The 19,571-nt window shown below is 37.8% G+C and overlaps 2 pseudogenes; one reads left to right on the top strand and one right to left on the bottom strand.

Moving 5' to 3' along the window:
- Window positions 1–5,478: 5,478 nt before the first annotated feature.
- On the bottom strand, window positions 5,479–6,101 carry LOC112825963 (prefoldin subunit 3-like; annotated as a pseudogene).
- Window positions 6,102–18,015: 11,914 nt separating this feature from the next.
- Window positions 18,016–18,123, top strand: LOC112826259 (U2 spliceosomal RNA; annotated as a pseudogene).
- The last annotated feature ends 1,448 nt before the right edge of the window (window positions 18,124–19,571 follow it).

Raw genomic sequence — 19,571 nt, 5'->3', positions numbered from 1 at the left:
TAGTTTAAGATAACAGGAATCTAGGTAAAAACAGACAAACCAAAGAGTGTTTAAAAATTAGTAAATATCACACCCTTTATTTGAATGTGAAATACTGCACACATTATATCAGAATTTCTATTTACTGAATAATACTTTAAAAATAAAGGTACCATTACCTAGTGTTCCTGGTTGTTGATACCTCTCAGTTTGAAATATGATGCAATGATCCAACAGCTATTATGTTTGAAGGACCACACATTTTCTACTAAAACTACATATTCAAATTCGCTGAGTGACATCATCATCACAGTTGTCATAGTTAATACATATTGAGCACTTAGCATGTTCCAATATATCTTTCCTAAGCACCTTGTACATATTAATTCATTTGTTTCTCACACACAAAAAATCAGATTAAAAAAAAGCAGATGTCCTTCAAACAAACATGTAACTAGAAGCCAGTGTTTCCTTTTAATGTATATTAATTTGTTTGGTCCAAATTAAGTCTTTCCTAATCTAAAAAGGTATACTATAAAAAGCAATGCAAAACTAACACCTAAATATGCCTTGGTATTTAGCTGTTGAAAACTGGTTGAGTCAAGGGGTTTTCATATGAAGCCTTAAGTAGAAAATGTTGTAGTGATACAGTGGAATTTATTAAGGAATCCAAAATGCCAACATTGCATCAAAATTTATGAGAATAAAGATGGAAACAAAAATACCATCTTTGCAGGGACATTAGAATCTATCGGTAGCAATAAAACTCAAAACCAGAGGAGTGCCTGGGTGGGTGCAGTCGGTTAAGCATCTGACCCTTGGTTTTGGCTCAGGTCCTGATCTCAGGGTCAGCTCAGCACGGAGTCTGCTTGAGATTCTCTCTCCTTCTCCCTCTGCCCCTCCTGCTCATGCTCTCTCTCTCTCTCTCCCAAATAAATAAATCTTAAAAAAAAAAAAAAACAGAACAGAACCTCAAAGCCAAAGAAAAACACGATTTTCAATGCAAACTAGAATAATTATCACTTTCATTTCCTTGAAATGTTTTTTCTTCCCTTCAGTGTCATTTCCTTCTTGTCTGAACAAAGCAACTTTCCAATATAGTTTCAAAAAGTAGCTACCTGTATCCGATTAAAAAGAAATGGAACTAAAAATTATCCACCTGAAAAAAATTATCTTACAAAAGTATGGTATATACTACTTTCATTCTAATGAAATCACATATTTAAATCAATAGCCCAACTAAAAATAATGCTGTGGGTTGGAGAAAAGAGTTCTAAAAGTGTGAATTACTGTATTTCCTGAGTATCTTCTTATAGACAAGGAAACTGAGGTTATACATTTCCTTCCCACCACTTAACATATGACAACATTAAAATGTGGTCATCAGAAATATTGAATTCTACAATTACTTTTTTTTGGCATTTTCAATTGACACATAACATTCTGTATATTTAAAGTGTACAACATATATATATATATATATATATATATATATAGAAACATGATTACCCCTGTAGTTTTAGCTCACATCTCTATCATGTCATACATTTATTATTTCTTTTTTTGTATTGAGAACATTTAAGATCTGGTCTCATAGCTATTTGGAAGTACATAATACAATATCATTGACTATAATCCCTATGTACATTAGATTTCCAGAACTTATTTAACTACCACTAGCACACAATTAATTGTTGCAACATGCTCCCCAACTACGAATGTACAAATTAACTATGATATTTGGAATTGGATCTCTACCTACATCCATTCATTTATTGAATTAATATTTATTAAGCCCTTACTGTATTTTTGTTTAACAATTACAGCACTATTGTGAGTGCTGTTATACAATGCTGCACAAATCACTTGCTTTCAGGGAAATTACATCCCGGAAGTGGAGACAGACCACATCCAAGTAAACAAATTAGTTTCAGATAGTGTATACAAGATGTGAGTACAAAGAAGGAACTCAAACAAGGGAATGTGGTAGAAAATGACTGGATTTAACTTTAAATGGGGTGATCAGAGAGAAAAACTAAGCAAACAAAAACTTACAGGTTACTGCTTCAATATCAATTTTCTGGTTTTAATAGTATAATATGGTTATGTAAGATGTTGTTAATGGGGAAGTTCCATAAGTGCACAGAACTCTCTGTACTATTTTTGCAACTTCTTGCTAGTCAGATTATTTCAGTATAAAAAGTTTAAAACTAATAAATAACTTACACATGGTGCTAACATCTATAAAGGAAAGAAAGAGGGGACACTGAGAGTATTGGAGACTTTGGAAGGGCGATCAAGAAAGAAATCACCTCTGAAGAGGTGATTTTGAGCAGAGATCAGAAAGATGAGCCTAGTCTATTGAGAAGGAAGGGAGTAGCATTTCAGGCAGAATTCCTACAGCTCGCAAAGAAGCTCCAAGGCAAGAAAAAGTTGGCATGCAAAAGGAATTGATAGAACATACCTTTGAGGGGAGGTAGAGCAAAAGAGGGAGAGACTGGTACAGGAGAATAAGGTTGACGGAGTAGGAGAAGCACTTGGGTGTTTTGTACTAGCTGGATTTCGTTCTTTCATGTTTAAGCCTCAATCTACCATACATTGGTTGTTTCGAAGCTAAAACACATACCTTGACTATCACTACATTGTTTATGCTACTACATAAATTACTCATTTATGATCATGTATACCAGCGCTCCACATACTTTAACATACATACAAAGTACTTGGGGGGCTTTTTAAAATACAGATTCTGGGGGCGCCTGGGTGGCTCAGTCGTTAAGCGTCTGCCTTCAGCTCAGGTCATGATCCCAGGGTCCTGGGATCGAGTCCCACATCGGGCTCCCTGCTCAGCGGGAAGCCTGCTTCTCCCTCCCCCACTCCCCCTGCTTGTGTTCCCTCTCTCGCTGGGTCTCTCTCTGTCAAATAAATAAATAAAATCTTAAAAAAAATCTTTAAAAAATACAAATTCTGTTTCAAGGTATGAGGTGGGATCAGAGATTCTGCGTTTTCAGCAAAATGCAGGATGATATTGCTGCTGCTGTTTCATGCAACCGACTTGGGTATCCAGGTGGTAATCTGGCGTGAAGGGTTTGGAATATATGCAAAAGTCAATGGGAAGCCATTGAAAGACTGGTTTTTTTTAAGACTTATTTATTTGAGAAAGAGAGACTGAGAGAGAGAGAGAGAGCGCGCGCACAGGGGGGGAGAGGGAGAGGCGGATTCCCCACTGAGCAGGAGGCCCGATGCGGGGGCTCGATCCCAGGACCCCAGGATCAGGACCAAGCCGAAGGCAGACGCTTAACTGACTGAGCCACCCAGGCGCCCCCATTGAAGGACTTTAAAAGAGACATAATCCAATTTGCTTTATACTGTACTTCAAGCTCCATAAGGCTCATTATATTGTTGGCTCGGGCTCTTCTCTCTCTTCTAGCAGTTACTTAGTAAGAAGGCTGTTTCAAAGTTCTAAGTCACCTTGCATGTTTCAGGTTTCTTCCATGTATTCTCTTTGGGGCTTAAGTCCAGTTAGTGAACTAGGTCAGGTCAGCTAGGTCCAGGCCAGTGGCCTTCAAATGCTCTTGCTTATGTGTTCCTAAAAGATTTTGTAAGCAATATACCCCTACACATTAATATCTTAAATTTTTCATAATATAGATCATTGCAAAGGATACAATTTTCTATACTATCACAAATATTGATTTTTTTAAATAAAACTTTAATAACACCCTTTTAAGTGTATTTAATGGGACCTAAATACTATAGTTATTTATATCAACTATCATTCACTTAAAAATAATAATGGACAAATTTTTCTTTAATAGTTGCAAATTATGATTTCTTTTTCTTTCTGAATTTGCAATTTCATCATATTTTCCTTGCAGAATGTTACCTAATATAATATATATTTAATGTTTAAAAGCCTTTTATGGAGTGCCTCTCTTTCTTATCTGCAACAAATAATGTAAATAAATATAGATTTAATTTCTAAAATTTTATGTAACCATAAAGTTTTAATAGTTAACTTTCTCCCCTCTTGAATTCCCATTGAATTATAACTGCAATTATTAATGAAAACCAATTAACCAAAATATTTATTTTATAAAATGTGATAAAAATTATTATATAGTAAGTAAAACGTACTGGAAATGTATCTCTTATTGTGAAAAAAATGTGGCCTTTTTTCGCCAATTAGTTAATGCATCTGTGGATGAATCCTATCGATTGCTTGAAGAAGGCCTGACTATTCCTATTTGCTCATGCGCATTGACATAGGCTCTCAGAAATTTTGTTCATATAAACAAGGATATAGGGATGAAAGGAGTTTTAGTATATCAGTATCACTTAATTCTCTGAATTCCTTTAGAGTTACATGCCAAAAAACACATTATGATCTATTATCAAAATTATTTCTTTGATTAGGTCCCTATAATACTAAGAATTAGAAGCCAATCAGAAATCTCTTGAGTTACAAAATGATTTATTACCTAATTATCAGCCATTCGTTGTTAAAGGAAATTTACCAAAACTTGAATGATATTAGCTATATATTTTTTTAACCTCAGTGTTTTAATATCATGAAATACAAGTACAAAACATTGTACAAGTATGTATTATACTACATGGAGATGGAATAATACATTCGTGTTTTTCTCAGAATCTGTATCACCCAGTGCTAGCCACTGTACTAACAGCTTTCCACAGGGATTTTTCTATTCTTCCTATAAGGTTTAATCATGAATAAAAAAGCTCACAAATCTTTTCAACCACTGCAGATTTATATTTATATTAATATTCCCGTTCAGCTGCTTTGGGGAACTGTCAAGAAATACAAAAGTGCCTTAGCCAAGAGTTTTGAGTGGCTAAAGAATTTTGTTATTTCATGTTGGCCAAGATCTCCCTTATGTTAGCATTGCAAAGACCCCGTGTACTTCTATGGGGTAAGAAAAAGTGTTGTCTCAATAGCCCTCTTACTGTTTAGGAAGGCAAATTGCCATTTCTTGAAAAGTACAGAATATTTTAATAGTTATTGGCTAAGCAGTAATTCATGAAAATCCAGTTATATAAGACAAATAACAGCAACGGAGAGCCATAGGGCCCCACATGTACTAAAGACAGCACGTTTGGAAATATTTAAACTAACTGTTTTTCCTACCTCTACCCTGGTTTAACCACATCAAGTGAGAGTAACATCAGCCAATAAAGAAAAGTGTCCTGAATTCAGCATCCATAGCATACCTCAGCCATTTCAGCTAAGACTTTTTAAATGACAAACCAAAAAAGATGAGGAAAGTAGCATTTACTTTGTTGGAAATAAAATAAAAATTAAAATACTGCTAATTTCATAAAATATTTGAAACTAATTTTGTTTTTATAATAAAATGATGTTTATCTTTTTTTTTAAGTTTTAATTACCATTCTTGCTGTTAAAAAAATAAATCAGTCAAAGTGATGTCAACCTTTAGGGATAAACTTTGCGGTATGTAAAATAACATGTTTGGAAAACTGAACCACATTTTTAATTGCCAGCATTATGCTTTGTTCTTGGTAGAATCATCTTTGTTTCTTCTTTTTACATCCCAATTATAAACCCCGGCCATACTGACTTCTGTAGTAGTAAATTGATCTCAAAGAAAGAATCAAGGTCTTCTTCAAGGGAATCAGGATTCTTAGTGGCAGTCGATAAATTCTTTCCCAACAATGCCCGAGCTTCATCAATACCATATTCAAGCATTACATTAGCCCCGAACCACAGACACACTTTATCAGTAGGAGGAACTGAAGCTTTGCCATACAGGTTATCTGCCAGTAAGAATCTGGTTTCCAGTGAACTGGTGGACTCTTTTTTTTCTTCTGCATGTATTTTAGAATTTCTAAAGTCTGCTTAATTTCAGGAATCTGACCTTCCAGCCTCCTTTTCTTTTGAGCAGGGTCGAGTTCCATGAACTTATACTTCTGGTACTGTTCATCCGCTTCTTTAGTAATGTATCTGCAGTCTCATTCCCAGGTTGTTTCATGAGAGAATCTACATCTTCCACCAACATGGCCTCAGGAACCCCTAGGTGGAGCTGCTGCTGGTTCCCTGCGGACGCTTCTCCTGAGCCACAACCATCCTTAGCGGAGGTCATTGTGGGGAAGCGTTAACTATATATTTTTTTCACTTGAAGCCACCCGTTGCAGTCACAAAGGGAAAATTAAAATATTCCTAATTTCAGCATATTTTCCATACAATATGTTTGATAAAATGTTTTGTCATGTCATGTGATTTAAATATGTTTTGTCAAAAATCAGAGCTGCAGGTTAAACTTGCTTATCGAAAATGTCCACTTTGAACCTAATTACAAGGTTAGGTTTCATTGTTACCTCAGTTAAGCAAATCAGATTGACTTTCTGTTAAAGAAATAACAAGTCTTACATTTTTAATTCAAATGAATGTGTTCCTATGCATTTTGAGGGATAATACCACTGAAAAGCAAACTGTAACATAGTTAAAAGTAAAGACATTGAGATTAAAGTCATATAGTCTAATAGAATGTTTTTCATTTTCATAATAAGCTATAAGCTAAGGAATAAGTTTTATGTTAGCTTTCATTATTTAACTTAGAATAATATAATGCAATGGTTAACCCAAATCATTAGTTATTTATAAAGCATGGAGTAAAATAAAAAGAGAGAGAGAAACATGGCATATGTTTTATACTGGGTTCCCCAGAAAGCAGAACCGAAGGCAGAGGTTAAGAGCAAATGCTGGGTCAGGAAATAAAGGAGAAGAAAAGCAGGGATGGAACGAAAATGATACAAAAGTTGGCTAACCCTGATCAGTTGCCCTAAGAAATGTGCCTTGACCCTGATGTTTACATCAGCATTTTCAACAGTAGCCAATTATGGAAAGAACCCAAATGTCCATTGACTGATGAATCGATGAATGGACAAAGAAGAAGATGTGATACGTGTGTGTGTGTGTGTGTGTGTGTGTGTGTGTGTGTGTGTGTAGTGGAATATTACTCAGTCATAAAAATAAATCTTACTATTTGCAACAATGTGAGTGGAGCTAGAGAGTATTATGCTAAGTGAAATAAGTCAGTCAGAAAAAGACAAATACCATATCATTTCACTCATATGTGGAATTTAAGAAACAAAACAAATGAACATGGGGGAAAAGAAGACGGGAAAAACCACGAAACAGACTCTTAACTATAGAAAACAAACTGATGGTTACCAGACGGGAGGTGGGTTGGGGAATGGGTGAAATAGGTGATGGGGATTAAGAAAAGCACTTGTGATGAGCACTGGGGTTGTCTGTAAGTGTTGAATCACTAAATTCTACACCCAAAACTAATATAACACTGTATATTACCTAACTGGAATTTAAATAAAAACTTGAAAAAAGAAAAAAAAATAGAAAGAAGTGCGCCTTGGGACCATCTATCTGGAAGAAAATGGGGAAGAATTTTTTTTTTTCCTGCCAGATAGTGAGAACAAAGAGTTTACTGTAGCTCTTCCAGATTCCATTTTGCCACACCAGGTCTCCACTGGTTTAAAAAAAAAAAAAAAGTGCCTGGGGTGACATCATTTTCAGAATGATTAAGTAAGTACCTGAGCAGACCCTCTCCCCAACCAAACAATGATTTAACTGGTGAAAATTATAAAGGTCAATCATTCAAAGTCTGGAAATTGTACTAAGGACACGGAGCATGTGAGCAAACATTCTTTCAAGAAAATATGCTAAATCTTGGGTAAGAACAGTGAGTGGCTGGGACATCTGAACCACGATCTGTTCCTTTACATACTCCGCCAGTTCCACATTATGGAAGCTCTACCTCTTGGATGGAATTTGCAACCAAGAATAAGATTCTTCTCCCCCCAGCTCCCGGTCTGGGGCTATGATGACCACAAGAAGGGTAGGCAGGTGGTGTTTCATCTTTTTCAGGCCCATGTTACCGGAGCTCTATTACTGAAGGAATAGAATAGCTCTACTTCTGCAGGGGTATACGGAGTCTCTCTTCCTACACACAGCCTCCCCTCAAGACAGAAACCCTACCCCAGGCATGGCAGGCTGAAAATACTAAGGCTCCAATTTACCCCATCCCCAGCTAGCTGGAAGGGAGGAGGTTCCAGCCTGGGAGGAGCAAGCTGGGAAGACCGGCTGTGCCCTGATCCCAGTGAGTAGCCACTGGTAGTGGGTGAAGGAGGAGCAGTTTCCTGCCAGAGATCTAGTGCAGTGGCATATGGGTTCTATCCAGGAGGAAAGGCAGGCCAGGGGACAAAGGCTCCACAGCTCTGCCTAAGAGGCCTGCCTTTATTTGGAACAGAGAGTGGAGAACTCTATGCTTAAGGATGTTATTGAAAATAACTAAGATCTTGGTGGAGAACAATTAAGAGAAGGCTGCTTGTTCTCATACAAACTTGCATAGCAGCCAGAAGTTTAATGGAAAGAACCAGGGAAAGAGGCTGTCAAGAAAGCCTTCTTGAGATCATAGACATCTCTGGGGTCAGAAAGATGTGTACATATGCTAGGCTGCACCTACTCAGGAGCAATCAAAGCAAGACATGGGGCAGACTTGAAATCATTCTCCAAGTTGCACACAGGCTTATCAACACAGAGCTGATACAGATGCTGGAATTATCAGATATGAAATTTTAAATAACTATGATTACTATCTCATGGAGTCTAAAGGAAAACATGAAAGAAAATATGGGTAGTATAAAGAGATGAGTGAGAACTCTGAGAAAGAATCAAGGGTAAACTCTAGAAATTCTAGAAATCCAAAACCTTAATGTCTTTCGTGGATTCATCAGTAAAGAGCAGGTAACCAAGGAAAGAATCAGGGAGCTTAAAGATAAGTAAATACAAACTTCCCAAATTGAAATGCAAAGAGAAAAAAAGGAATAAAGACAAAAAAATAGAACAAAACATCCAAGAACTGTGGAACAATTATGGCAGCATTATTTATAATAGCTAAAATATGTAAGCAACCCATGTGTTGATCAATAGATGAGTGCATACAGAAGGTGTGAAATATGGGTTATTATATGTATATTACTCAGCCATCAAAAAGAATGAAATCTTGTCATTGCAACAATATGGATGGACCTAGAGGGTATTTTGCTCAGTGAAGTAAATCAGACAGAGAAAGACAAATACCATATGATTTCACTCACATGTGGAATCTAAAAAACAAAACAAACAAAAACCCCAAAACAGAAACAGACTCACTTTTTATGAGGAAATATGCAAACTAAAATGATGAATCTCCTAAATTTGACTTAAGTTTTTTATGATCTCTTTTTAGCAGAATCAAAATTATGACTAACCAGGAAGGTGAGCAATAGCAAAAGCTGCCCAACCTCTTCACTTAAATGGCACAGGAAAAATGTATTTCAGTTAATGTACATATACTCAATGTTATTATTCTGGAATTAAAATTTTTCTCTGTTTCAGTCAAGTTTAAACGTTGGACATCCTACCATTGAATTAGTGTTCTAAAATTGCTAACATTTCTCAGAGTAAGTACAATTCTCAATAGCAATTTTTATGGCACCTTCTAAATAATGTCAAGGCCACAAATCAAAGTGTCAGCTCTTTAAGACAAAATATTTTAATTTATTTACCTATTACTTTATACCAAGGATATAATTGTCTAATATACACTTTTATTAAATTCTAATCACATTTTCTCTTCCATAAACTCCCACTTCAATAACATGTAACTGAATTATTCCCCCTTCATACAACTGTTATAAGCAGCCCGCTGCTACTTTCTTTCTCCATGCTATAATGGTGATTCTTACAAAAAAAACCAATTATAACATGATTCTTCTCAATTGGTATAAGCTAACTGTGTCCCTAACAGTGGATACAGATGTTGGTTGATACTGAAATCAGGTTGTGTGCTCTCAGGTCCAAAAATGCCTTGAAAGTCTCTCTCTTTTGAGTAGAATTTGAATAAAAGAAAAACTTTAAAAGTATGTAAATATGGAGGTTATACAAGACTCCATTTTATTATGTTATGTTAGCCACCATACAGTATATCGTTAGTTTTTGATGTAGTGTTCCATGATTCATTGTTTGCATATAACACCCAGTGCTCCATGCAGTACGTGCCCTCCTTCATACCCATCACGGGGCTAACCCATCCCCCCAACCGCTTTCCCTCTAAAACCCTCAGTTTGTTTCTCAGAGTCCATAGTCTCTCACGGTTCGTCTCCCCCTCCGATTTCCCCCCCTTCATTTTTCCCTTCCTACTCTCTTCTTTTTTTTTTTTTTAACATTATTTAATGTATTATTTGTTTCAGAGGGTTCCATATCATTTTAGTCTCTTTAAGGAGCATGTTTTTAATATTCAGGAAAAGAAAGCTAGAGTGGTGACCCTGAGCAGTGTAGAAATGAAGAACAGAATTGAGTATGGGATTTCCCATGGAACAGACACACACAGTGGGTTTTTTTGTTTTTGTTTTTAAAGATCTCATTTATTTATTTATTTGGGAGGGAGAGAGAGAAAGCATGCAAATGGGAGGGGGTGGACCGGAGCAGAGGGAGAAGGAGAGAAGTAGGCTCCACACTGAGCTCAGAGCCCTGTGTGGGGCTCGATCCCACGAACCTGAGAACATGACCTGAGCAGAGACCAAGAGTCAGATGCTCAACCAACTGAGCCACTCAGGCGCTGCCCCCCCAACACACAGTGGTTTTAAAGGGTTTTACAAACACGAACCTACTACAAAAATTAGGTTCCTTTCAAAAGCAGTGATGTTGCCTTTTTTTTACCGTGTGTAAATAGTATGCTATACAATTCCAGCTGGAACTGTAACAGAAAATAGGACACCATTAACAAAACCAGCAAGAACTAAGAGTTAACTAAAGAATGTATATGAATAAAAAATTTAAGGATATGAAAGATCTGAGTGAGCAGAGAGCTATGCTCATAACGTTTCAGTTGAACCTAAGTATGGATTATATTAAATAGATAAATCGGTGCAGTCTCTCCTAGGAAATTCAGTTCAAATATGAGTAACTTGACAACTCATAAATTTTATATTGATGAATAGAAGCCTTAATACCTAAATCAATTTAATTAACAAGCAGAAAGCACAAGGGCATGTCCTACTAGATAATAAGACTAAATCAAAGCTTTACTAGTAAAAAAAGTATGAGCCGAAGCAGGAACAAATAAGCCGGTGAAACAGAACAGATATTTTGTGTGTGTGTGTGTGTGTGTGTGTGTGTGTGTGTAAATTGATATGTGAAATTCACACCCCAAAGCAATGGAGAAGTCAAAGCACTTATTATCGGGGTATTAGAATAACTGGTTCAGTAGATAAAGAAATATACAACTGTATCCTTACCTTATCCATATAAATAATAGACTAGAAGTAAACAATAGCACTAATGGAAGAAAATATAGGAGGATATATTTGTGATATATCGTCACAGACAAGCTTCCTAAACAGGATCCTAAAGGCAAACAATAAGATGAAAAATAGATGTTGATTACATCAAAATTAAAGAAAAAATTAACAATTGCTGTTCAGGGTAAGACACCACAGGTAACATTAGTCGACAGGTGACTGAGAAAAGCATTTGCAGTATTTAAAAACAATGAATCATTAATAACAAAAACAAAACAAAGGGTTGTAAAATCAAAGTGAAGGAATAACTGAAATGGGGATATAACTGAAAAATGGGCATAGGACGCGAATAAACATTCACAGAAGAGGAAGCCCAGTACATACCAAAAGATTCCCAAATTCACTAGCAACCAGAAGAGTGGAAATTTTAACAATGTCATGTTAATAATCTATCATGTTACTTAAATTATAAAAATGAATGAATCCAAGTTTTGGTGAGTAATGGTGCACTGCTTGTGGAAGTTCCATTCTGAAAACTATATGAGCAGTCTCAAAATAGTTAGATTTAGATCACTTAGATCACTAAGACCCAGTGATTCCCCTCCTGATATATCCCAGAGAAATCTTTTTAACAGTCCTGGATGGGCTATTTTGGAAGATACAGTGGCATTGTCAGGGATCAGGGGAGCTGGAGGCTAGAGGAATGGATGCATAAAATATGATGCACACCAAATAGAAGTTATATTTATGTACAGCAACTTGATAGGTATCAAAATAAGAAAAAGTTGAGGGAAGAATGGGATTTATAGCACAACTCATAACTGCATCTCGTACCACATGTTTTACAACAATAAATATGTAGTTAGGAACATTTACCCTTGTATTTGTTTTTGACTAGAATAGGAACCTAAGGTAAGAGAAGAATATAAGTATATGGACAGATACTGATAATGTCCTAAGAACTAAGGAAGAAGACTAACTCAACTCTGTCCTCCAGGCACCAAAAAAGGGAAGAAAATTCAATACATATTACAAATGCACAAGTAGACATAGGAATAGTTCATTCTCATGTATAAGAGTTACACTGCTCATCTAATAAAAATACTTTCAGGCTGTTCTGTGAGCTCCAGCAGGCCTTTACAACAACCAAACAAGAAAATTACTTTGTTTTAAAAACTGAAATTTGGCTTCCTAGTACTGTTTTTGTAAATACTATACTAGGTGATTCTTCTCACACTTAGTTGCATAGTTTTCAAAAAAAGAATCACAAGTCTTTTGCTCAAGATCTCTGAAAAACAAGCCACGCTAGTACCATCTTTGCTGGAGGGATTTTTAAATCTAGTTCTTGACCTAGTTGAGGGTATTGTTTATAGGTTACATGAACCAGATAAGGGTTGCAATGAATGACCTCCAAGGCCCCTTGTAACTCTAAACATCCTAAATTTTGCTCTTCCTCCTACAATTTTGCTCTTCCTCCTGAGAGTTTCAGCCTGTACTGTATTGCTTTGTGCTCCAGTGAGAAAAATAATAAATTAAAAGAAACAGCTCAATTGGATGTTTTTTCTGAATAGAACTAAAATGGCTTTAAATCAGACATTCTTTAGACAGCCATGGAAGATTTCTTAAAACAGTAGTTAATACACATGAGTGTGAGACAAAAGTGGTGAATTTTTCAATCCTGAGAACAACTGGAGACCTTATTTTCAAAATCTGTTCCTGCCCAGTTGTGGCATATTCTTGTTAAAGAAAAAAATACAAATTTTATCACTCTTATTTTATTTTTAATACCTTCACTAGCACTGCAAACTATGATTCCATTTAGAACCAGGGGTTTCAAGAATGATTACATCGAGAACTATAATATACAGTTTGGAAACATTTGCCTCACAAAACTCTGACTCATCTCTGATTAGAAATGAGATGCCAGAGAGGTGAAAGGAAAGGAAGCAGAAATAGTAAAGCAAAAGGAGAAAAAAAGGAAGAGCACATGATGTTACAACCCTGCAACCCAGCACATAAAAGACCTGTGGATCTATTTTCTCATTTCAAGGAGGAGAAGCCCAGCATTCTTTGTCATCCTACCTAGAAATAGAAATGTTAGGAAAAGTATCTCAAGACACGGTCCCAGCACAAATTTGAGAGGAAACTCATCAAGGACGAGGAATGCTGAGCTATTGGTATTTGCTACATGTATCCCAAAGACCTGCCTGATCTTTTTTTCTCTGCAATGGTGCGGAAAGCTATTACGTGCAACAGCAAAGGAATACGGTTGGACTTAACAGAGCCAATGTGTAAATATGTAAGAATATTTCTCACAAGAAAAGCACAGAAAATGAATGAGATGGTTGCTGGGCTGAGTTTTTCATTTTCCTAAAAAGGACTCTGTCTCCTCAGCATGGAACACCAATAGTGGAGTCCATGGCTGTCCCCAGAACAGGCAAACACAGAGGCTTATGTCATTGAATGCACAATGGTTTGCTGAGAAAGACATGTTGATAATGAGAAAATGTTGATGCAACAGGAAGAAAGTAATATAGATGCTAAATGTTTCATACATTTTTTCCTGTCTGGAGAAAGCTTTACATGTTTCCAAAACTTAATTCCATAGTTACAAGGGCTTATGAAGTGTTGGCTTTTCAATAATTTATCTCCAATGTCCAATTCATGCACTGCCCATATGTCAGGGCTTATCTTCAGGGCTCATGAGAGAAAGACCTTGCTACAACTTTACAAAAGAAGGATAATCCTAGATCTTCTGGTGGCAATAGGGTTGGAACTATGACTTAGAGAAAAGCCAAGAAGCAAACTGAAGTCCCAAGGTGACCCCAGATTCAGGGCCCTTTCCCAGGGATGTGCAGCAGGTTTATATGTTTGAAAGTGTCTGGGTATCATTTCCCTGCAATCCCATAAACCGGTAGCAGAGCAGAAAGCACTGACAGCGGTGATGACATGAAACTTCTTCCCTCTGCCCTTTTCTTCCCTCTGCCCTCCATTACCCCCACTCTCCTGCCCTAAATTTCACAGGCTGCCTGAGAGGATGGTTTCAATTTTAAGGAGAGTCCTGATAAAATCATTTCTGCACAGCACTTTCCTTCTAGGTGTAGAAAGTTCTATTGCACTGGATATGCAGCTTCTCTCAGTCTATCTCTTTATCTCCCCAGCATTCACTGGGATAGTCATAAGCTTTTCCTCCACGTCAATCATATATTTTGCAGCCTTGTCTATACCATGCACTGCTGTTCCTAATTTACTTTTTGTCTTTTAAAACCACTTTATTTTGTGTATCAGTACCACAAAATCAATTTCGCAGTGTGTTGAGTATACCACATTACTTTTGAAAACTTTGTGCCCACCCCCAACAGTCTATTTTGAAAAAAATTCAAACCTATAGAAAAGTTGAATAGTAAAATTAGTACTCATTTATCTTTTTTTTAAAAAAAAGATTTTATTTATTCATTTGACAGAGAGAGACACAGAGAGAGAGGGAACACAAGCAGGGGGAGCAGGAGAGGGAGAAGCAGGCTTCCCATGGAGCAAGGAGCCCAATGTGGGCTCGATCCCAGGACCCTGGGATCATGACCTGAGCCCAAGGTAGATGCTTAACAACTGAGCCACCTAGGCATGCCAGTACTCATTTATCTTGCGACCTGATTTACCCATTGTTAACACTTTGCCCCATTCCCTTTATCTTACAGGACACTTCATGCCTAAATACTTCAGTAAGTGCCATGAGTAAATACATTCTGCTACATAATCATAACACTATTATTATATCTAAGAGGCATAACACTAACATAGTATTTTTATCTAATATGCCGTCCAATACTCAATTTTCTCCAATCGTCCCCAAAGTGTACCTTCTACTTGTTTTTTGTTTTGTTTTGGTTTTGCTTTTGTTTTTGATCCAGTGTCCAAAGGCCATGTATTGCATTTGGTTATCATAACTCTTCAATCATCTTTAATATAGAAGAGCTCCCCGACCTTTTATTTTGCTTTTAATGATTGGCATTTTGGAAAGCTTGTTTTATTGTGGTTTGTTCCATAATTTGGATTTGTATGACTGTTTCCTTGTGTTTAGATTCAGGTTTAACATTCTGGCAAGAGCATAGCATAGATAATGCTATGTCTTTTTAAGCACATAAAAACTAGAGGCAAAAAAATACCTGTTGCATTGTTGATGAGGCCAAGTTTCAACTCTTGGTTATAACGGTGTCTACCACCTTTCTCCATTATAAAACTGTATCTTTTTTTTCTCTTTGTAATGAATAATCTGTGGTGTGATATTTGAAAACTGGATGAATATCCTGTTCTCTAATAATTTTTACCTATAGGTTTTAGCATTCATGAATGATCTCCACCTATGTCAATTGGTTGCAAATGGTGATTTTCCTACTTATCATTTCTACTGCATCTATTAGCTTATATTCTCTTGTAGATAAGGGACTTCCCTTCTCTCTCCTCCCTCCTACTTTTTAAAAAAGAACACTATGGACTTATAACTGTCTTTTTATTCGATGTGTCATAATTTCATTAACATCATTATTTAATTTGATGCCCAGAAAGTCCCGAGTTTGGTGGGAACTCCTTCAAGCTGGAACCTGTGAGCTTTCGAGCACTTTCTTCCTTTGTTAGTAATGAAAACATATTCTAGGCTCACCTTGTACTTTTTCTGCCCCAGATCTGAAATCCATTTCTCCAAGGAGTCCTACTTCCTTTTAATGGAGTTCAGTATTTTAAAAACCAAGATCTAGGAACTAGATGTACTCATTGCTACTGAAATATTATTGCTTCTAGGTCATTTCAGTGGCTAGTGATAGGAAATAAACATAGCATACTGACACTTGTGCCATTGTACCGTACTTAGGTGGGCACTGACAAAACTCGTTGACATTAACTGTCCAAATCATTTTGTCTCCTTGATTGTCTCCTATAGTGGATGCTCTCTGGTGGGCATTAAGATGTGATATAAAAATCCTCACACCTTGTGTGCACTTCCATATGTCCATCCATATGCCTCTATGCCAGACCTCCTTGTCACTGATCTTGGCCAAGCCATTGCCCATGAGACCTTTGCCCATTGAGGTAAGCTTTTCCTCATCACTGTCAAGGCCACTCCTGAATGAGGCTATAGTGCAGCTGACTTCCACGTCAACTTGCACCCACAATATGGAGCTGACCCATCTACAAACCAAGGTCAGACTTTTTCCTCCTCCTTCACCTAAGAGAGGGCATGAATGCAACAGCAGTATGTATCATGGGAGTCTGGGTTACCTGCACATGCAGTTTGCTTTGTGCCCTCTGGCCCTCATAGTGCCCAAACCTGGATGTGCTGCTTCTATTTTATGAGAGATTATTGCTGGCTATTCAATCTTACAAGTTTGTGAGTTCTCATGAGAGGCAATTCTAGATGCATGGTGGCTTGGTTTCCCCATGGTTAGGAATTCCATCTTGACAGGGCCCAAGTAGCATGTCAGGTACATAATTTTCTGCTATCAGTGGCATAGCCTTGCTCCAGAACCTCAGAGGTCTTGTTCTGATTTCCTTGCTAGGGCTTGCTACAAACTCCACGCAGCATCTTTCCTACTACTGATATACTCACACCATAGGTTCTGTGGATCATGTGGTCCCAGTGGCAGACCTGCTTGCATAGAAGCTTGGACCTATTGCAGAGCCCTTTTTTTGCTCTGGGCTCCATTCAAACCTGGCAGCCATTCATCACCCAGTATTTGAGTCAGAGAGACCGAAGCGTACCAGCTAATATACTTCTTTTTTCTTGGTAGGGAGTATAAGAGGCAGTAATTTGTCTTTTCCTTTTGAAGGGCTGTCCCAACGCAACCCTGACTACTGAAACTTTAAATATTTTACAGATGTAGCATGTCCCTGAAACTCTACAGGTTTTATCTTCCACCCTCTGCAACACATGTGTCTTGCTAATGCCTCCAACACACCAACCAGTTCTTGTTTATGTGGCTTTATCAACATAAATTCGTCAATGTAATGAATTAGTGTGATATTCTGTGGAATGTCTAGATGGTCTGGATGGCTTCAGGCTATATTATGACAGAGGATAAGAAAGCTAATAGAGGTCTGGGACAAAACTGTTCCATGCCATCCTTTTTCCTGACTGGGATAGAAAGGAGTATAGTCACTAAATCAGTGGCTGCATACCACATACATGAGGCCATATTAATCTTCTCTAGCAAAGATACCACATCTGGCACGGTGGCTGTGATCAGGGGTACTAGTTGGTTGAGCTTGTTTATGGTTATTCTCCAGGATTCATCCAGTTTCTTCAGGGCCTAGACTAGTGAATTAAATGTATAGAGCCCACCACTGCTGCATCCTTTAGAGTCTTAAGATCGGCGCTAATTTCTGCTGACCTGGGGAGGCATTACTGTACTGTATATCCATTATCTTGGTGGGGGTGCTGGGGAGGTAGCTTAGAGGCTTCCATTTGGTCTTGTCTACTGTTACTTTACTGACCAAGAAACCAATGTGAAGGTTATACTAACTGCCAAGTATACCAATCTCAGTTCAGGGACAGGGGAAATAAACAACGGGTATGAATATGGACTTGGAGAACCCAATGTAAGCCTGGTCTTGACTCACCTAGACACTGGATCCATCCGTTCTTGAACGTCTGGATATTTCCTTTACCTTGGTGCATAATTACCCATATAAGTGACCGTAAGTCTTATTGCTTCTCGGCCTTTTGGCTAAGATCAAGTATAGTATCTGTTCTTATCAGTTTAATAAATGACCATAAGTCTTTTGGGGAAAGGACTAGGAAAATCACCACCCATGTTTACTTGTCATGGTGTTGCAGAGTTCTTCCTTCCAGAGATCCTGCCACTTCTTAAGTCAAAGAATTTTTCATCTGAAAGTTGGCTCAGGTGCAGAACTGGGTAAGGGATCACACCGCTCACCCCTCGGTTATCTATCCTTCATTGCTTCTGCCAGTATAAGCTAAATAGTTCCCATGTTGGCTGCCAATCCACTTTACCCCTGGGGAAGTTGTATATCACTAATAATCTCTGTAACTTTGTATGGTTCTGACTCCCTTGGCTTCCCCTCTGATCTGGGGGGTCATTACAATAATTGCTATCCCCTGGCTTCTGGCACTTACGTGCCACCCCAAGCCTTCTATTATTTTGGGATTCTATCATCCCCATTTCTATCAGTAAGCCAAGTTCTGTAACAGACTCTCCTCCCATCAGGGCTGACCCCATTAGAAATTTTTACTGATGCTGGTGTCCCGGTTTGTTCTCATCACCTTGGTAAATGGTATGTCTTCTGGGTCTCCCCATGGAACATAATCATTTGTGGAGTCTTCTCATCATAGTAGCATATCCATTCAAGCATACTCCCTTTCCTGAACTTTTTAATCCCTTGCTTTACTGTCTACCACAGCAACACTGGCATTCCAGGTTTGCTCAGTGTGGGCCATGATGTGGGCATCATGTGGGCAGGTCATTTCCATGCCTCAAGGAGTCATTCTAGGAAGAAGGTCACACCGTCTTCTGGAGTACATGCAAGGCTAATAAATACTGTATCTTGGTAGAGTGTTCTCAAGTCAATAAACTCTTCCCTTGATCAGCACCTTCAGAATCCCAATGCATATTCCTTCAGCTCCCAATACCTGTTAGCACAGTCTGGCAGTTGCTCTAGGATATGGTTTCTTTCCTCCCATTATCAGGCCCAGCTCATTTCCAGCTGTGTTTTTTTTTTCTTTCCAGAACTTTGGCTGTTATTTTGTGATTTAACCCAAATCATAGACCTAAAGGGTAGAAGGGAGAAGGAGCGGGGGGAAATCTTAAGGCAGGCATTTGTTGCCTTGTAGGAAAGAGGCCTCTGTGATTATCTTCCAGACTGGTTGGAGTACTCAACTTTAATAGGGAGGAGTGGGACACTGTTACAGGCTCAGAAGGTTTAGGGGAATCTGGGGAGTCAAAGTCTTCAGAAGCTTCAGCCCAGCATCTCCATTCCTGAGTCAGTTGCCCAGTTTTCCTCCCACCAGAGTCTGACCTTAGCATAACTGACCTGACATTGTTGAACCTTAACTTGCTCCTCAACTGCCTCTGCTCTCCTGGTAAAAGAGATGAGCTTATTTGTATATAAACAAAGAGAGAGGCCTTTTAACTCCAGAAGCCTTTTTTTTTTTTTAAAGATTTATTTATTACAACCCAGCAATTGCACTACTGGGTATTTACCCCAAAGATACAAATGTAGTGATCAGAAGGGGCAATGTTTAT

This window comes from Callorhinus ursinus, unplaced genomic scaffold (assembly GCF_003265705.2).
Source record: "Callorhinus ursinus isolate GAN/ISIS: 27379988/994484 unplaced genomic scaffold, GSC_fseal_2.0 scaffold4, whole genome shotgun sequence".
In the NCBI taxonomy this organism is placed as follows: Eukaryota; Metazoa; Chordata; class Mammalia; order Carnivora; family Otariidae; genus Callorhinus; species Callorhinus ursinus.
This window is presented reverse-complemented; position numbering and strand designations above follow the sequence as displayed.